This window comes from Dunckerocampus dactyliophorus, chromosome 2 (assembly GCF_027744805.1).
Source record: "Dunckerocampus dactyliophorus isolate RoL2022-P2 chromosome 2, RoL_Ddac_1.1, whole genome shotgun sequence".
Lineage (NCBI taxonomy): Eukaryota > Metazoa > Chordata > Actinopteri > Syngnathiformes > Syngnathidae > Dunckerocampus > Dunckerocampus dactyliophorus.
The window spans coordinates 26481191-26496799 of record NC_072820.1 but is presented as its reverse complement, the minus strand read 5'-3'; positions in this window follow the sequence as shown (position 1 = coordinate 26496799).

Below are 15609 nucleotides of genomic sequence, written 5' to 3'. Positions count from 1 at the left end.
GACAACTTTTTCACACAGGGCGGGGTCAGGTCAGAGGTGATGATACATTTTTTTCACATTTGGTGCTTAAAACCAGGCTCTAGAGACACATACTGTATTCCTTTTTGAACATCATTAAAAAGTCACTTTTACGTAATAGGGTACCTTTAAGGTAGCTAAGGTAAGGTTAAGGTGAAGGAAGCAAATATTGTTTCTCTCCTTTTGATGTTCCTCATTTTGTGACTTTATACTCACTCTTTTTGCAAGTTGCAAGTTGCACAACATCCAAAACATAGCAGAACTATGTGATGCTACAGTTCAAACATTACATTTTAACAGCAACATCATGCTAGGTTATCCTCTTCACTGAAGAAAAACTAAATGACCTAAGTCACAGCTCCCACATCTGGAGCTGACTGACGGATAGTTGTCAAACTCCAGGCTTTATTTTAAGATGTACAACATAGCGAAGTCTGCCTTTTTTTATTTTATACAGCTGTCCGCCGCTAAGTGGTGGGTTCTAGGAACATATATTCCTGTTAGGACACCATTAAAAAGCCACAGGTGACCATTACCACATGTTTCAACTGTAAAATGAAAAGAAATATTATATAGTTTTCCCATTTCTAAGTGAATATACTGCTTTTCCTGCTGCAGGGCTGTGCACAACAATACGGGAGACTTTTCTGCAACCTTTCTAGTCTTTCTCACGAACACTCCAACAACTTTTGGGCAAACTTGGCCTCATCCTGTCAGCACGGTGGCAGGCAGACAGGCTGGTGGTATGTGTGTGTGTGTGTGTGTGTGTCAAAGGAAGTGGTCCACCATCGACTTGAGGGATTCACTAACTGCACACTGAAGAAGGAAGAAAGGAGGTGTGGGTGAGGAGGGGGCGACAAAGAGAGTGAATGACAGACCTAGAGATGCTGAAAGGCGAGGAGAGTGAGAGAGAAAAGTCATGTTTTGTGTGTGCGCCATCGTGACTGGGAGGCAGCAGAAAGTGCCGCGGGCGAAACCCCCGTGTGAAGATGGCCAGAGAAGTCCCTGCTGCCGGGGAGACAAGACAAAACAACAAGCCCAAGTGCATCAACGCCGATGCCTTGTCCCACCTTGCAAATGCACCAGCAAGAAGCACTTGGACTTGGTTTGGGATGTTGACCATGCAGTCTCACTCTAGTCAACTTGCAAAAGTTGGGGATAAAGTTGCAAAAAGTCGATGAAAGATCAAACGGGAAGAAACAATACCCCTCTAAATAATAGGGGACTTGCTATTAGGTCAAATGCCTTTTTAATGATGATCTAACAAAAATATGTGTCCCAAGATTAGGGGTGTTTTTTTTCCAGCAGGGATAGGCTTCAGCATAATTCTATAATTGTAGCACTTCAGCATCACATAGCTAGCTAGTGTTGCTAACGTCTGTGTCCTCCTGTCCCACTCCTTAATGATAGGTTGTTGTCTGAGACATATGGAATCTATTACGTTGGACAAGAGTTACAATCAGTGGTGGAGCTACGTGGTGACCAGTCACTCTGCGGCCACCCCCCTGGCCATCTAGACATTTCAGGTACCAACTTATTGCCACCCCTATGTGAGTAATGTCTGGCTCCGCCACTGGTTACAGTGCATATATGAAAAGTAGATTACGCATACAATATCGCTTGTTAGAGACACCCTACAGACACATGTAGTATCTGATACAGTAATATGTAACATATCTTATATGTCTTCGCATGTGTTCCAGGAAGGTGAGGCTCTGGCAAAGAGAATTCGACCAGTGGTTGAATAGTAACAATTACAACAATTACAACAATTACAACGTGACAATTACACGCCCACACATTCTTGCACCTTTATATATATGAAGTCTTCCCCACATACAGAGATACCTGTACATATGCACACTCACAGTACATACGTACTTCCCCACATTACTCACTGAGTTAACCAGGGTGTTATTATGTTGTTGGTTTTATTACAGTGACGGTGATATCAGCAGTATGACTATAGTTTTTTATACAATGATGTGCATTACAGTAATTATCATTCTGTTCATTATCATAGATAATCATTTCATGACTACTATTATGTGTGACTGTTTCAATGCAGTATTGTCATTGTGATCACTATCATAGTTCATCATTTCATGACTGCTATTATGTGTGATTGTCATTGACAGCGTTATCATTGTGGTTGTTGATATTGTTTTGTCCTTTGTCCTTATGTCCTTGTTGGTTTTTATAGTTGTCACAGACATTTATTTGCTGATGTAGTTCTGTATGTTTCTGTTGTTCTGTTCTTGTTGTCACAATTGTTGTTGTTGCTGCTGTTGACCTTGTCTCTTGTCTCTCTTTTTTTTTGTCCCCCCTCTCATCCCCCCCCCCCCCCCCCCCCCCCCCCCTCCTTTTCTTCTCTGTCCCCTCCTGCTCCGGTCCGGTCGCACCAAATTTGCTTAATAACAAGCATCTTACCAGCTGATAAGGGCAGATGCACAGTGGTTCTCAACACATTGGACTACGAAGAAAAAATAACAAGTCTAATTAGTGATGCCAACACATATGAGCAACTTAAAAGGGACCCATCCAGCAGGTATAAGAAAGAAATCATACACTGTCTCCAAAAGTTAGAGAAGGAAGAACTAATTGACAGACAGATGTATCATAGGTTATACCCTGGGGAGGCTACACCATGTATCTATGGCCTTCCAAAAATCCACAAGGAAGGGTTTCCCCTCAGACCCATTGTCTGTAGCATTGACTCTACCACGTACAATGTAGCGAAATATGTAAAAACAGTCTTATCCCCATTGGTAGGCAACACTGATCATCATATAGAGAACACAAAAGGGTTTGTGGCGAGCATCAAAGACCTCAGATTGGAGCCAGAGGAAACTTTGGTGTCTTATGATGTGACTTCACTTTTCACATCTGTCCCCACCTCAGCAGCAGTCTCGGTGGTGAGGAAGAGACTGCTCGAGGACTCAACTCTGCATCGGAGAACAAAACTTAGTGCTGACCACATCTGCCAATTACTGGAAATTTGCCTTAACACCACATATTTTCAGTTTAGAGGGAAATTCTACAGACAAATTCATGGTTGTGCTATGGGCTCACCAGTCTCACCCATAGTGGCGAATCTGTACATGGAAGAGATGGAGAAACAGGCTCTCACATCCTTCTCAGGGACAAAACCAAGGCACTGGTTTAGATACGTGGATGACACCTTTGTCATAATCAAAAAACAAGAAATTCAGTCTTTCACAGATCACATCAATGCGGTGGACACCAATATCAAATTTACTCGCGAGGACACTAAAGAAAACCAACTAGCCTTCTTAGACTGCAAGGTAATTATAGGAAAGGACAGACAGCTACTTACAGAGGTCTTTAGAAAGGCCACACACACTGACCAATACCTGCTTTTTGAATCAAACCATCCACTACAACATAAACTAGGGGTTATTAGGACCCTCCAACATAGAGCGGAACAAATACCAACTAGTGCTGAGGGAAAGAAAAAGGAGACACAACATGTCCAGAGAGCGCTCTCAACCTGTGGGTACCCACGGTGGGCTTTTAACAAATGTCAAAAGAAGAGAGTAGGGAAAGAAACCCAAAAGCCCACAGAAGCTAAAAGGAGAGGAGTGGTAGTCCCTTATGTAGCGGGGGTCTCCGAAAAACTCCAGAGGATCTTATGGCAACACAAAATTCCTACCTATTTCAAACCAGTAAATACCCTGAGACAAAAATTAGTGCATCCTAAAGACAAGGCTCCAAACCAGAAACAGAGCAATGTGGTCTATTCCATCCACTGTAAAGATGAGGAATGCAAAGAGCACTACATTGGGGAAACTAAGCAAATGCTCCAAAAAAGGCTTTATCAACATCGCAGGGACAATGCTAGTGGTCCTCAATCAGCAGTACATCTACACCTGAAAGCTACCAATCACTCTTTTCAGGACAGCGAGGTAAAGATTTTGGCCAAAGAAAACAGATGGTTTGAAAGAGGAGTAAAGGAAGCTATTTTTGTCAAACAACAGAACCCATCATTGAATCGGAATGGTGGTTTGAGGTTCAATTTGGACCCTGTGTTCAGCAGGTTACTGAGACCAAAACCCACAGCTCTTAGTCTTGCAAATGAGGTGAAGGCAGGGCCGAGCCAGAACAATAGATGCTAACAAGCCAGTATCAGAGTCGTTCATACCCAATTCAGGGAGCGACACTTCCCTTTTATCGTAGGTGTGAATAACAGGATAGGATTATACCACTGTAAAGATGAGGAATGCAGGCTTAGTGTAACGAACCAATAGGAGGAGGGTGTTGGCACACCAATTCCGCCCACTCTTACTGTATTTAAGGCCTAAGCTACCAGCACTTATTAGTTTGCTGACGAAGCTCTTCGGATGAGGAGCGAAACGTCCGACACCTTCTACACAGAAGTACAGATGACGTCTCAAGAAGCCTTTTCCTCAACAAGCATCAAAGTCAAATACATTTTGTATAACAGGGGAATTGTATATCACACTTCTCCCTGGCAGAGTAAATCTGTTGAGCACTTGACGGCATTTAGATCTACAATTCTTTCTGCTTTAAAGGCTGGACAGGACAGGGGTAAAAAAAAAAAAAAAAAAAAAAAGAATAGTAAACAAAAGTATATCAGTTTGGACTGTTTAGACAGAAGAGTAAATCAAGGGTAATAAAACCTTACATACACACATATAGAATGGTCCCTGGGAGTGGGTCAAACCAGACCTCCCACAGGATCTTAGTGAGAACCTTGCACCTTTTTCCAGATGCAGGCAATATTTGGCAAGAGGCCCAAAGTCTCAAAGATGGTAGACTGGTTGGCGCCGTGATTCCATAGATGTGACAGTCGTTACTCAATGTCAAAGCAACATGTGTCTTGACCATGTAAGGAACGAGCCAACCCTCAAGACAACGGGTTGACGTAATGGTTTGCAAATCCTAGAAGTTTGAATGCTTGTTGACTTCTCGTTGGAAGTACTTCTGATCTGACCTAGCCTTCTCACAGGGTGGCCTACCTGTTTATGATGCTTGCTGGTTGTAACAAAGTTCTCTTTGTTGAACTAGTTTGCCTCTTCGGATTCTGCTTCATCATCACAACATCATCATCTTCTAGTTTGGGAAGATGGAAGGCCTAAATACACATCACACAATAATGGTGTGTTCCCAGTATGGTTTACTAAAAGCACTTTTAAAGTGCCTCAATTCCAGCATCAAGGCCAAGACACTTCCAATACACTGTTGTGGCACCTCTGAGACTTATTTAAAATGGTTGGATACTATGGATGGTCCACCGATCAACATCGGACGATTTTTGTGAAAAAGCACGTGATCGGCATATGCTGATAAATGCCTTTCAATGCCTACAAGTATCACAAAGGCCAATCACCTCTAGCTAGGACTATTGCAGCATGCAGCTTGTAAAGATTGTCCCTTTTTGGTCCCCCTGATAGTCAGGGGACCTCGGAATTGTTCTAACTTTTCCCCCTGATACGGCACCGCTGGCCAATAGGCATCATCATACAGGAAATACATTTACAAATTCGATCGGTATCAAAATCGGCAGCATAAAACCCTGATCGGAGCTACCCTATTAAATGAGCTAAAATGGAACCTTAGCATACTTTTGCAATTTGAAGAGCAGTCAATGGATTTAGTAAGCCACATGTTCCACAACTGTGCACACAGAAGAGAATTCAGTTGAAGACGGCGAGCCACACAGTGATGGCTAATTCAACACCAGAGATAAATCGCCTGCTTGACTTTGCTATTTTGTTGAAGGACATTGTCTTCCCTCCTGTCCTTACCTTTTTGTCTCTGCAGACACACACACACAAACGTTGACACCTTGCTTGCGCAAATGAGAAATGACAAATGCATAAATCATTCAGTCTCTTTGGCGTGACACAGAGCGTCCCACGCTTGGCCGAGAAATACGTCCACCCAAGTCTCATGTCATAAATGACATGCTAACTGTCAATGCTGTTTGTCTCACATCTCATTCTCCTCAAACGACACATTTTTTCTTGGGAATTTACACATTTTTCTTGTGATTTTTTTTCTAGTGAAATTACAACCTTTCTTTGAAGAAAATAATTTACTTTGTCTTTATCCTCAAACAATGTGATTTCTTGAAAAATATCTTTATTCTTGCAAAATTTTATTTAAAAAATGTCTATCCTGTGGGGCCGCACGGTGGCCAAGTGGTTAGTATGTTGGTCGCACAGTCAGGAGATCGGGAAGACCTTGGTTCGAATCTCCGCTTGGGCATCTCTGTAGACTTAGCATGTTCTCCCCGTGCGTGCGTGGGTTTTCTCCGGGTATTTCGGTTTCCTCCCACATTCCAAAAACATGCATGTTAGGTTAATTGGAGACTCTAAATTGTCCATAGGTATGAATGTGAGTGTGAATGGTTGTTTGTCTATATGTGCCCTGCCATTGGCTGGCGACCAGTCCAGGGTGTACCCCGCCTCTCGTTAGTCGGCTGGGATAGGCTCCAGCATACCTCCGTGACCCTAATGAGGATAAGCGGCATAGAAAACAGATGGAATGGATGTCTATTCTGTTTTGTAATTTTTGTAAATGTATGTATTTTTTATATTTCTTTTTTAAAATATGCACTTTTTTTTGTTACAAGATTTTTTCCTTTTTTTTCCTAAAAAAAAATTTTTTTCTTGCATTTTTCTGAAAAAAAATATGTTTATGTTTGTTTAGAATCTCGCAACATTTGACTTTTCTTGTGGAAAAAAAAAACATGCCTTTATCCTCAACATTTTTCTCACAAGGTTATGACATTTTTGAAAAAAAAAACATTAATGTTTCACTCACTTCTTGTATCATATAGACAAAACAAAAATGTTTAATCTTGCAAGAAAAATGTTAACTGTTTTGTTATGCAGACAAAGTAAAGAAGTTATGTTATTATTATATATTATAAGTTATGATTTTCATCAAACAGAGTTTCTAATTCTGCTAGAATAAAAAGAGAAATAAATATAATTTTATAAGAAAAAAGATGTCGGTTTACGAAAATGTAATTCTCCATTGCTGCATTGTCATACTATTGTTTGTAATTGTACGATGATTAAATGTCACATGAAACAAATTAGTTTTACCAAGCCAATGGTTCCCATTTATTCTGGTGGACCACCACAAATACATTTGGACTGCCCCAAATACAGTAAAAGCCAAAAGTATGGACATACCTTGCTTTTTATTTTCATGACTAGGTTCTCACTGAAGGCATGAATGAACACGTGGAATTATGTACTCAACAAAAAAGTGTGAAATAACTCTCAATATGTCTTATATTTTAGATTCCTGAAGTAAGCTCAAAGTGGCTTTTTTGATAGCGCTGCAAACCCTTGGTGTTCTCTCAATGAGCTTCATGAGGTCGTCACCTGAAATGGTTTTTACTTCTCAGGTGTGCCTTGTCAGGGTTACTTAGTCAAATATCTTGCTTTATGAATGGGGCTGGGACCATGGGGTTGTGTCCAACCTCTGGTCTGTACTGTACATTTGGTGTCTTTAAAAAGTGAGCACGTTGTTTTAGTTGTATTTTCTCGTCACTCTAAGTTCCAGGCAACAGCTTTGATTTTAATATTAATGATAATAATAATAATAACACATCGACCAGTCATCTTTTTGTAGAGATAATATACTGAATGAATATAAATAGTCCACAGTATGTTCAAAAAAATTGAACATGAAAGTGTGTAATATTACAATAAGATGACTGTGACTCCGTCAGGCTTTTACTTTCATTTTCCCCGACACTAATCCATCGTCAAGACGGGGCCATTATCTATTTAGCCAAACGTATAATTGCTCGTCAGTGCGCCAAGAGTGTTTATTGGTATTTCTCACATGCAAATTAAACTGCCCATAAACAATTTAGGAGCCATTAGAGCAACACAGGAAACGCTGCACTAAAAGGGGGAGCGGGGGGAGGGGTGCGAGTTGCTTTGCTGTAATAAACAATTAGATCTTGGCAAGCTAAATGGTCGTTTGCTATCAAGGAAAGCAGCAGCAGCATAAAGACACACAAACATGACGGTTGGTTGCACTTTTGTTATACTCGTTTACACACATGATGCTAGTTAGTGTGTAACGTCTTCAAATCTTCTAAACACTCATTTAAACACATTTCAGAGCAGCAGCATCACTCTACTACCAAAAAGTATGACCAGAACAAAAATACAGGAGAGACAGGCTTGTTGGGAGGAGGATGTATCAATAATGAGAGCTCTACATTGCCAATTTATCACTGTCCATTTCATAGGAGCAGATCCTCTCATATGTTCAAAGATATTATTTTTACCTTTCATGATGGTCATGGCGTTTGAGTGGCTTGGACCGAGCATTCGGACAATATTGGGAGGCATTTCTCCGCTTTCTGAGCATTTTACCATTTTCTAATTTCACTCCACTGTTCGCGTTTCTTTTCTTTGACTTAAATCCATCTGACATACGCTAATAGTCTGACATACGCTAATGAAGGGACAAAAGTGAGATGCTGTCCTTCCTGTAGCGATTTATTTTTGTACAGTATTAACTATTTATGAAAGCATGTACGTACCCACGACACATCAGAACACAAGGACCACCTTTAGTAAAATTAAGAAAAGAAAAGTCACATTTTTTTTAGAGAAAAAAAAGTTGTCACTTTCCGTGAATAAAGTCTTTATTTAAACATGCCGCTTATCCTCATTAGGTTTGCAGGGGTATGCTGGAGCCTATCCCAGCTGACTTTGGGTGAGAGGCGGATACCCTGGACTGGTCGCAGGGCACATGTAGACAAACAACCATTCACACTCACATTCATCAGAAATGAAGGCATTATTCTTGTAAAATTATTACTTCGTTTGGGCAAAATTTCAACTTGTTTTATCATTAAATTACAACTTTAGAAAAAAAGCCTCTCTCTTCTTGGATATTTATTTTCTCAAATGGTAAAACTTTTTATTTTTCTTCAAAACATAGTATATCTTGATTCTTACTAAAATTATTACTGTTTTCTTACAAGGTTACTCTTTATTTTTTAACACGGTGACCATTTCTTGCAAGATAAAGAATTTTTCTTGAACAAAAGTCTTATTCTTATGAAAAATCACAATTTTGTTCTTGCAAAATTACAACTTTCTGCAAAAATACTTGATTCTTGTAAAATGACAACTTCTGTCTCGTATGAGTACGACTTTTTCTTTAAAAAAAAATATATGTATTTGTTTTTGGAAAATGACAGCGAAAATGACAAAAATTACATCCGTAATCTCATAAAAGAGCAACTTTTATCTCATAAGATTGACTTAAAAAAAATCCTGGAAAATGACAGCATTTTTTTGAAGATTCAAATAACACATCTTTATTCTTGTAAATATTGTAATTCAATTTAATTATATAGCGCCAAATCACAACAGTTATCTCATGGAACTTTACACATAAAGGTCACACTAATTAAAAAAAGACAACCAATTGAAGGAGGCAAGGAAAAACTCCCTCTGGGGAAGAAACCATGAGCAGAACCCAGGCTCTGTGTGTGTCTCTACCAGTTGGGTTGAGATAGAAAAATAGTGTAGAGGGATAGATAGTTGATCAAGCCAGAAAACAGGAGAGTCTTTATCTTAGTCCAAGGAATATCGAGGAGTGTATCAGCATAGGGGTCAGTTCTAATTATATGCCTTGGCAATATAATGGGTTTTCAGTTGACTATTAAATAGAGAGAGGGTGTCTGCTCGCCGAATTGAGTCAGAGAGATGGTTTCATAACACAGGAGCCTGACAACTAAAGGCTCTACCTGCCATTCTACTTCTAAAAATTGTAAGAGTGACAAGTAAGTGTATGTTCTGGGAGCGCAGTGTTCTGGCTATGACCTGTGGGGTTCCCCAGGGGTCAATCCTGGGACCCCTATTGTTCAATTTGTACATGCTTCCTTTAGGCCAACTAATATGCAGCTGTAATGTGTCCTACCACAACTATGCAGACGACACTCAGATCTACATGTCACTGATGGCAGGTCCTGCAGATTTACAAATCAGTGTGTGGATGCAAAACAGCTAAACTCAGACAAAACTGAAATCATTTTCTTTGGCCCACAGAAACACACATAAAGTGTTATTAACCACATTGAGACTCTTTCTCTAAAACCTAACCATCAGGTTAGAAATCTAGGGGTAATAATGGGCTCAGATCTGAATTTTAACAGCCATATGAAATCAATGGCATCATCAGCTTTTGACCACCTAAAAAACATTGCAAAATCAAGGGAATAGTGTCTGAGATAGATTTAGAGAGACTAATCCATGCTTTTGTCTCCAGCAGGCTAGACTACTGTAACGGCCTTCTCACCGGGCTCTCTAAACGAGCTATAAAACAGCTGCAGTACATCCAGAATGCTGCTGCTCGAGTCTTGACTAGAACCAGGAAATATGACCATATTTGTCCAGTACTCAGGTCTCTGCACTGGCTTCCTGTCGCTCAGAGAATAGATTTTAAAACAGCTCTCCTTCCCAGTCTTTTCATGGTCGTGCGCCAAAATAGATCTCTGACATGTTAGAGCCACATAAACCATCTCAACCTCGGAAAAGCTCAGGGAGTGGTCTCCTGCGGTTGTCCAGAGTCAGGACTAAACACGGTAAGGCTGCGTTTCATTTTTATGCTGCCATAATCTAGAACAATCTTCCAGAAGATGTGTGACAATCCTCAACGTTGGCAATGTTCAAATCCAAACTGAAAACACTTCAATTCAACACTTCTATATGACAATTGAAAGTATTTTATCTGCATTCTTCATCTTTTTTGTTTTATGGAATGATTTAGGGAGGTTTATGTAATGATTTTAGAATGATTTAATCTTTTAAAGGAATTATTTTATGAAGTGATTTTACCGTTTCTGTAAAGCACTTTGAATTACCTTTGAATTGTGCTACACAGTATAATAAATTTCCTTGCCTTGCCTTCTCCTGGGTTGATAGGGTTCTAGGAGCTCCTTAAGATATACTGGTGTCTGACCATGTAGTGCTTTATATGTAAGAAGGACAATTTTAAACTCAGTTGTAAATTTCACAACCAGGTAATCAGTGCAGTGAGGCTAATGCAGGTGAGATATGATCTCTTCTTCTGGTTCCAGTTTCAGGTCTTTAAAGATTTTTTAGTTCAACCTACTAACAGAGCGTTACAATAATCCAACCTGGAGGTCACAAAAGTATGACGTTTTCCCGCATAAGGTAGTGGCAGGAATTTTCTGATTTTTTTAATGTCTCGTAAATGAAAAAATGCTGTTCTTGACACTTGTCGTATTTGGAAACTAAAGGAAAGGTCCTGATCAAAGATCTACTGTGGGGGGTGAGTGCAAGACCATCTCGGGCAGTAATATTATTGGCAATCTTGTCTCTAAAGTGCCAGGATCCATTACTGTACAAGCTTTTTCTGCAAGATAAAAATAATACATCTTTATTCTTCTAAAATGACACCTTTTTTCTCTGAAGATTATGACTTTTCCTGAGAGAAGATCTTTATTCTTCTAAAATGACAAATATTTTTATGTAAGATTACAAACTTCAGTATTCTTGTAAAATTACAACCTTTTGTTTACCAAGATAAAAATAATACAACTTTATTCTTGGAAGATTACAACTTTTTCTGAAAAAAAAATATGTATTTATTCTTGGAAAATGATAACTTTCATCTTGTAAGATTAGTACTTTTTTTTTTAAAGTATATATTCCCGGAAAATTAATAATACATCTTTAAGACCTTTCCTGAAAAAATACATCTTTATTCTCATAAAATGACAACTTTATTATGTAAGATTAAAACTGTTTTTTTGTTTGTTTGTTTTTAAAGAATTCATTCTTGGAAGATTACGACTTTTTTCTGAAAAAATACTTTTTTACTCCTGTAATATGACAACTTTCATCTTGTAAGTTTACAGCCTCTAAAAATAAAAGTATTTATTCCTGGAAAATTACAACCTTTTTTTGCAAGATAAAAATAATTCATCTTTATTCTTGTAAAATGACAACTTTTATCTCAGAAGATCACAACTTTAAAAAAAAAATAAAAAATTGTGGAACATTTTTTTGCCATATTAAAATAACACATATTTATTCTCATAAAATTACAATTTCTATCACGTAAGATTACAATTTAAACAAATTTATATGTATATATGTTTGGAAAAACATACATCTTTGTTTTTGTAATATGACAACTTTTATTGCATAAGATTAGGACAACAAAAAATCTGTTTATTCTTGCAACCTTTTTCTTCCAAGATTACAATTTTTGCTTGGAAAAAAAACATACAGCACATCTTTTTGCAATATTTTGGCTTTTTCATTCATATATTTTGGAAAATTCCGAGCTTTGCTTGAAAAAGTGTCTTTATTGTTATCATTTTCATAAGATTTCAGTCTGTCTTGATGTGTGTTGAAAAAGCACAACTTTGCAGTCTGTCCGTAAAAAGGGTGATATCCAACACACCCTGAGCGTGAAGCATGAAAGTTTGAGCAGTAAAGGTGCTGTCATCATTTATTCAGCATCACGCCAGCTCTTCTTACGTTTCAACTTCAAAGCCAGCGGCGTCTATTTCATGTCGGGAGGAGGAAACGTCACAAGAAGAAGAATGTCCCATACCGAAGGCGAGGTCACAAGAGGACAGAAGGATTCATTGTTGGTGCGCCGATACCACGCCACCTGTGCTGGAAATCCTGTTAAGTTCTTGTTTTTATCCGGCACAACTAACTCCCGCCTCGCTCGAGTCGCTCTCTCATCTATTTTATGGCGGGATTACCAACATGAAAGATGACATCACCTGGAAACTAGAATCTTTCATAATGAGCATTAAGATAATAAAAAATGTGTCTGCGTTCTAGTGTGGATGTTTGTTTTTCCTCCCAGCCAAGCTGCTGTCATCTTACCTGCATCCTGATAACACTTTCTGCATCCATGCGCCAACGCGCTTGTCCAAAGATAAGAAATCTATGTGGCGTTTGGGTTCATCTTATCTGACTTGGAGGGAGGAGGAAAACAGGGTGCGTGGTGTTGGAACAGGAGTAAATAAACACCTGCCCTTATCAGCGGGCTTGGCCTGTGTGCCCGACTTCTTCACATGGTGGAAAGTTCTGATAAAACTGCGTCTATGGCAACATCACACTTTTTAGAGGTGTCCATTATTCAACTTTTTTCACCTCTAATTCTCGGAAAATTACGTTTTATTTCTTTTAAAATGATAATAAAGTCAAACTTGTCTATAGCTGCCACTAGAGGGAGTCTGCAAAAGTGGCCGCTATAGACAGGTGGCCTCTATAGACAGGTTGGCGTCCTGTTTGAATGTTGACCAGTAGAGGAAAAAAAAAGAAAAAAAGGGGAAAAAATAATAATGTTGACCAGTAGAGGGCACTGCGGACTGCGGATAAAAGTTGTACAGCACTACTAGGCTTGTTATTATCATGGTTCATGGTTTTAATCCTGAACATGCATGAGTCAAACAGTAGCACATCACAGTACAATTCACAATTTTGCATGTCCAAAAAGGAGTAGGAAGAAGCAAAGCTTATTTAATCCTACCCTCATCAGTTTCACATCAGTTGCAATACATTTATTCACCTCTTGTTCTTCCAAGTGTACTTTGTAGGTCTACATGACAATGTAGTGCAATCATAGCCAAGGTTTTTACTTACTAAAAGGAAGCTAGAGGCTTAATAATAACTGATAGAATATATCCACGACCCACAGAACAAAGCTGTGCTAGTAATGTCTTACGCTTGTTTTTAATATTTTACTTTTTATACGGCAGAGTGTCATTACAGCTTTAGTTCATCAGGAAGTGACGGGAAGTGACGGTGGGCGTCCCGAGCTGGAGAGCTAGGCTCAGTGCTAGCTGTGAGTTTCGAGAGAGTTGGGAAGTGTGTTTATGTTGGCGTGGATGTAAAGTCCTGCAGTGTTCTCCGCTGTTAATAAAGCCATTAAAGTGCATCGGCGACGTGAGTCTCTCCTTCCCCACAACAAGCGGTATTACAGTATTGACCAGTGCACACCAGGAAATAAACGATGTCATTTCTTACAGGCATTGGCTGGACAGCTATGTAGTGGGGCTTGTTTAACCTTTGTCTTGTGGTCAAGCAGGAAGGAGAGACGATGCTGAGAGATGTGTGTGTTCTGTGTGTGTCCACGTGTGTGTCCACGTTCAATAAATAAAGTTGGCACAAGCAACAGGAGAAGTTTCCTTCTTTGCTTCGGAGCTGAATAACACTGACAAGTTAACAGACTAGTAGCGAACGGAAAAGAAGACGGCTTTGTTTGTGTCGAATACAGAAGATGAGGACTTTGATGGATTTGTGGATGAGGATTGATGAAAAATAACGTGAGTACATTCTAAAATACTTCAATTAAGTACAACCCAACTCAGTTTTGCTCCCGCTGCCGCATGCATGCTAGCGTATGTTTTTTTTTTATTGTAGCGTCGCTGGGAGCACGTCCTGTTCCCAGCCTAATTTGCGGTAATGTTTTGGTGCAAATGCTCTTAAAGTTACATGTTTGACCAGGAAATAGCAAGCTCAAAAGAAGACGGCTTTTTTATGTGGAACAACTGACAGTTTGTGTGGATCTTGTGAATGATTGTGACTGAGCTAGGACTCAGTAATTAAAGTCTACACACGACGGCTTCATTGATTGAAAAACCAAACTTTTTCGTGCATGAAGCTTCTACTTGAGTCAGTAATTTGGCCGCTATATGCGGTCAGATATTGACCAAGGGAGACAAAATGGGTGGCCGCTGGCCGCGTTGGACAGGTGACTGCTATACACAGGGTCTATAACATGTAAATTTGCTGCGGGGGATTTTTCAGTGGCTGCTATAGGCAGGTGGCCGTTCTATAAAGGTGGCCGCTAAGACAGGTTTGACTGTATTTTCTGAAAAAGAGATGTATTTTTTAGTCTTAAAAAACATAAATTCTGATTAATTACATTACGGCTTTTTATTTGAGTAAAAATACAACTTAACCTAAACCGTATGTATCTGACAGTAGCATAAGACTAATCAGACTAAGACTAAGCTAATTACTAGCATGAAAAGGACCACAGAGGGTTTTCTCCAGACTTTCACGATTGTGACATTTTTTTTAAATTTTATCTCAACAGTTTTTTAAATAATCATTTTTTTTAATATAATACATCTATTCATGAAAAACAAAAACAAAAAAGTCTCGCAAGATGAGAATACAACTTTCACTTTAAAAAAAAAACATAGTACGTCTTCTTAAAATTTTTGTAACTTTCTTGCGTCATGATCATGACATTGAAAAAAGGACTATTTTAAAAAGTCAACTTTTTTCTTGCAAGATTACAGCTTTTTCAGAGAAAATAGCTGTTTATTCATGTGAATGACAACCAAAACCTCTTTATTCTTGCAAAATGGTCATTTTTGATGACCAGAAATGTTGTTCTCCAAACCTTTTTTCTTGAAAAAATACATTTATTCTTATGACAACTTTTATTTCAACATTGATTGGCAGTAAATATGTATGTTTTGCAAATAATACAACTATTCTTGCAAAGCTAGAACTTTCTTGCAAGAAAAATTTGAACTTTCAAAATTATGACGGACTG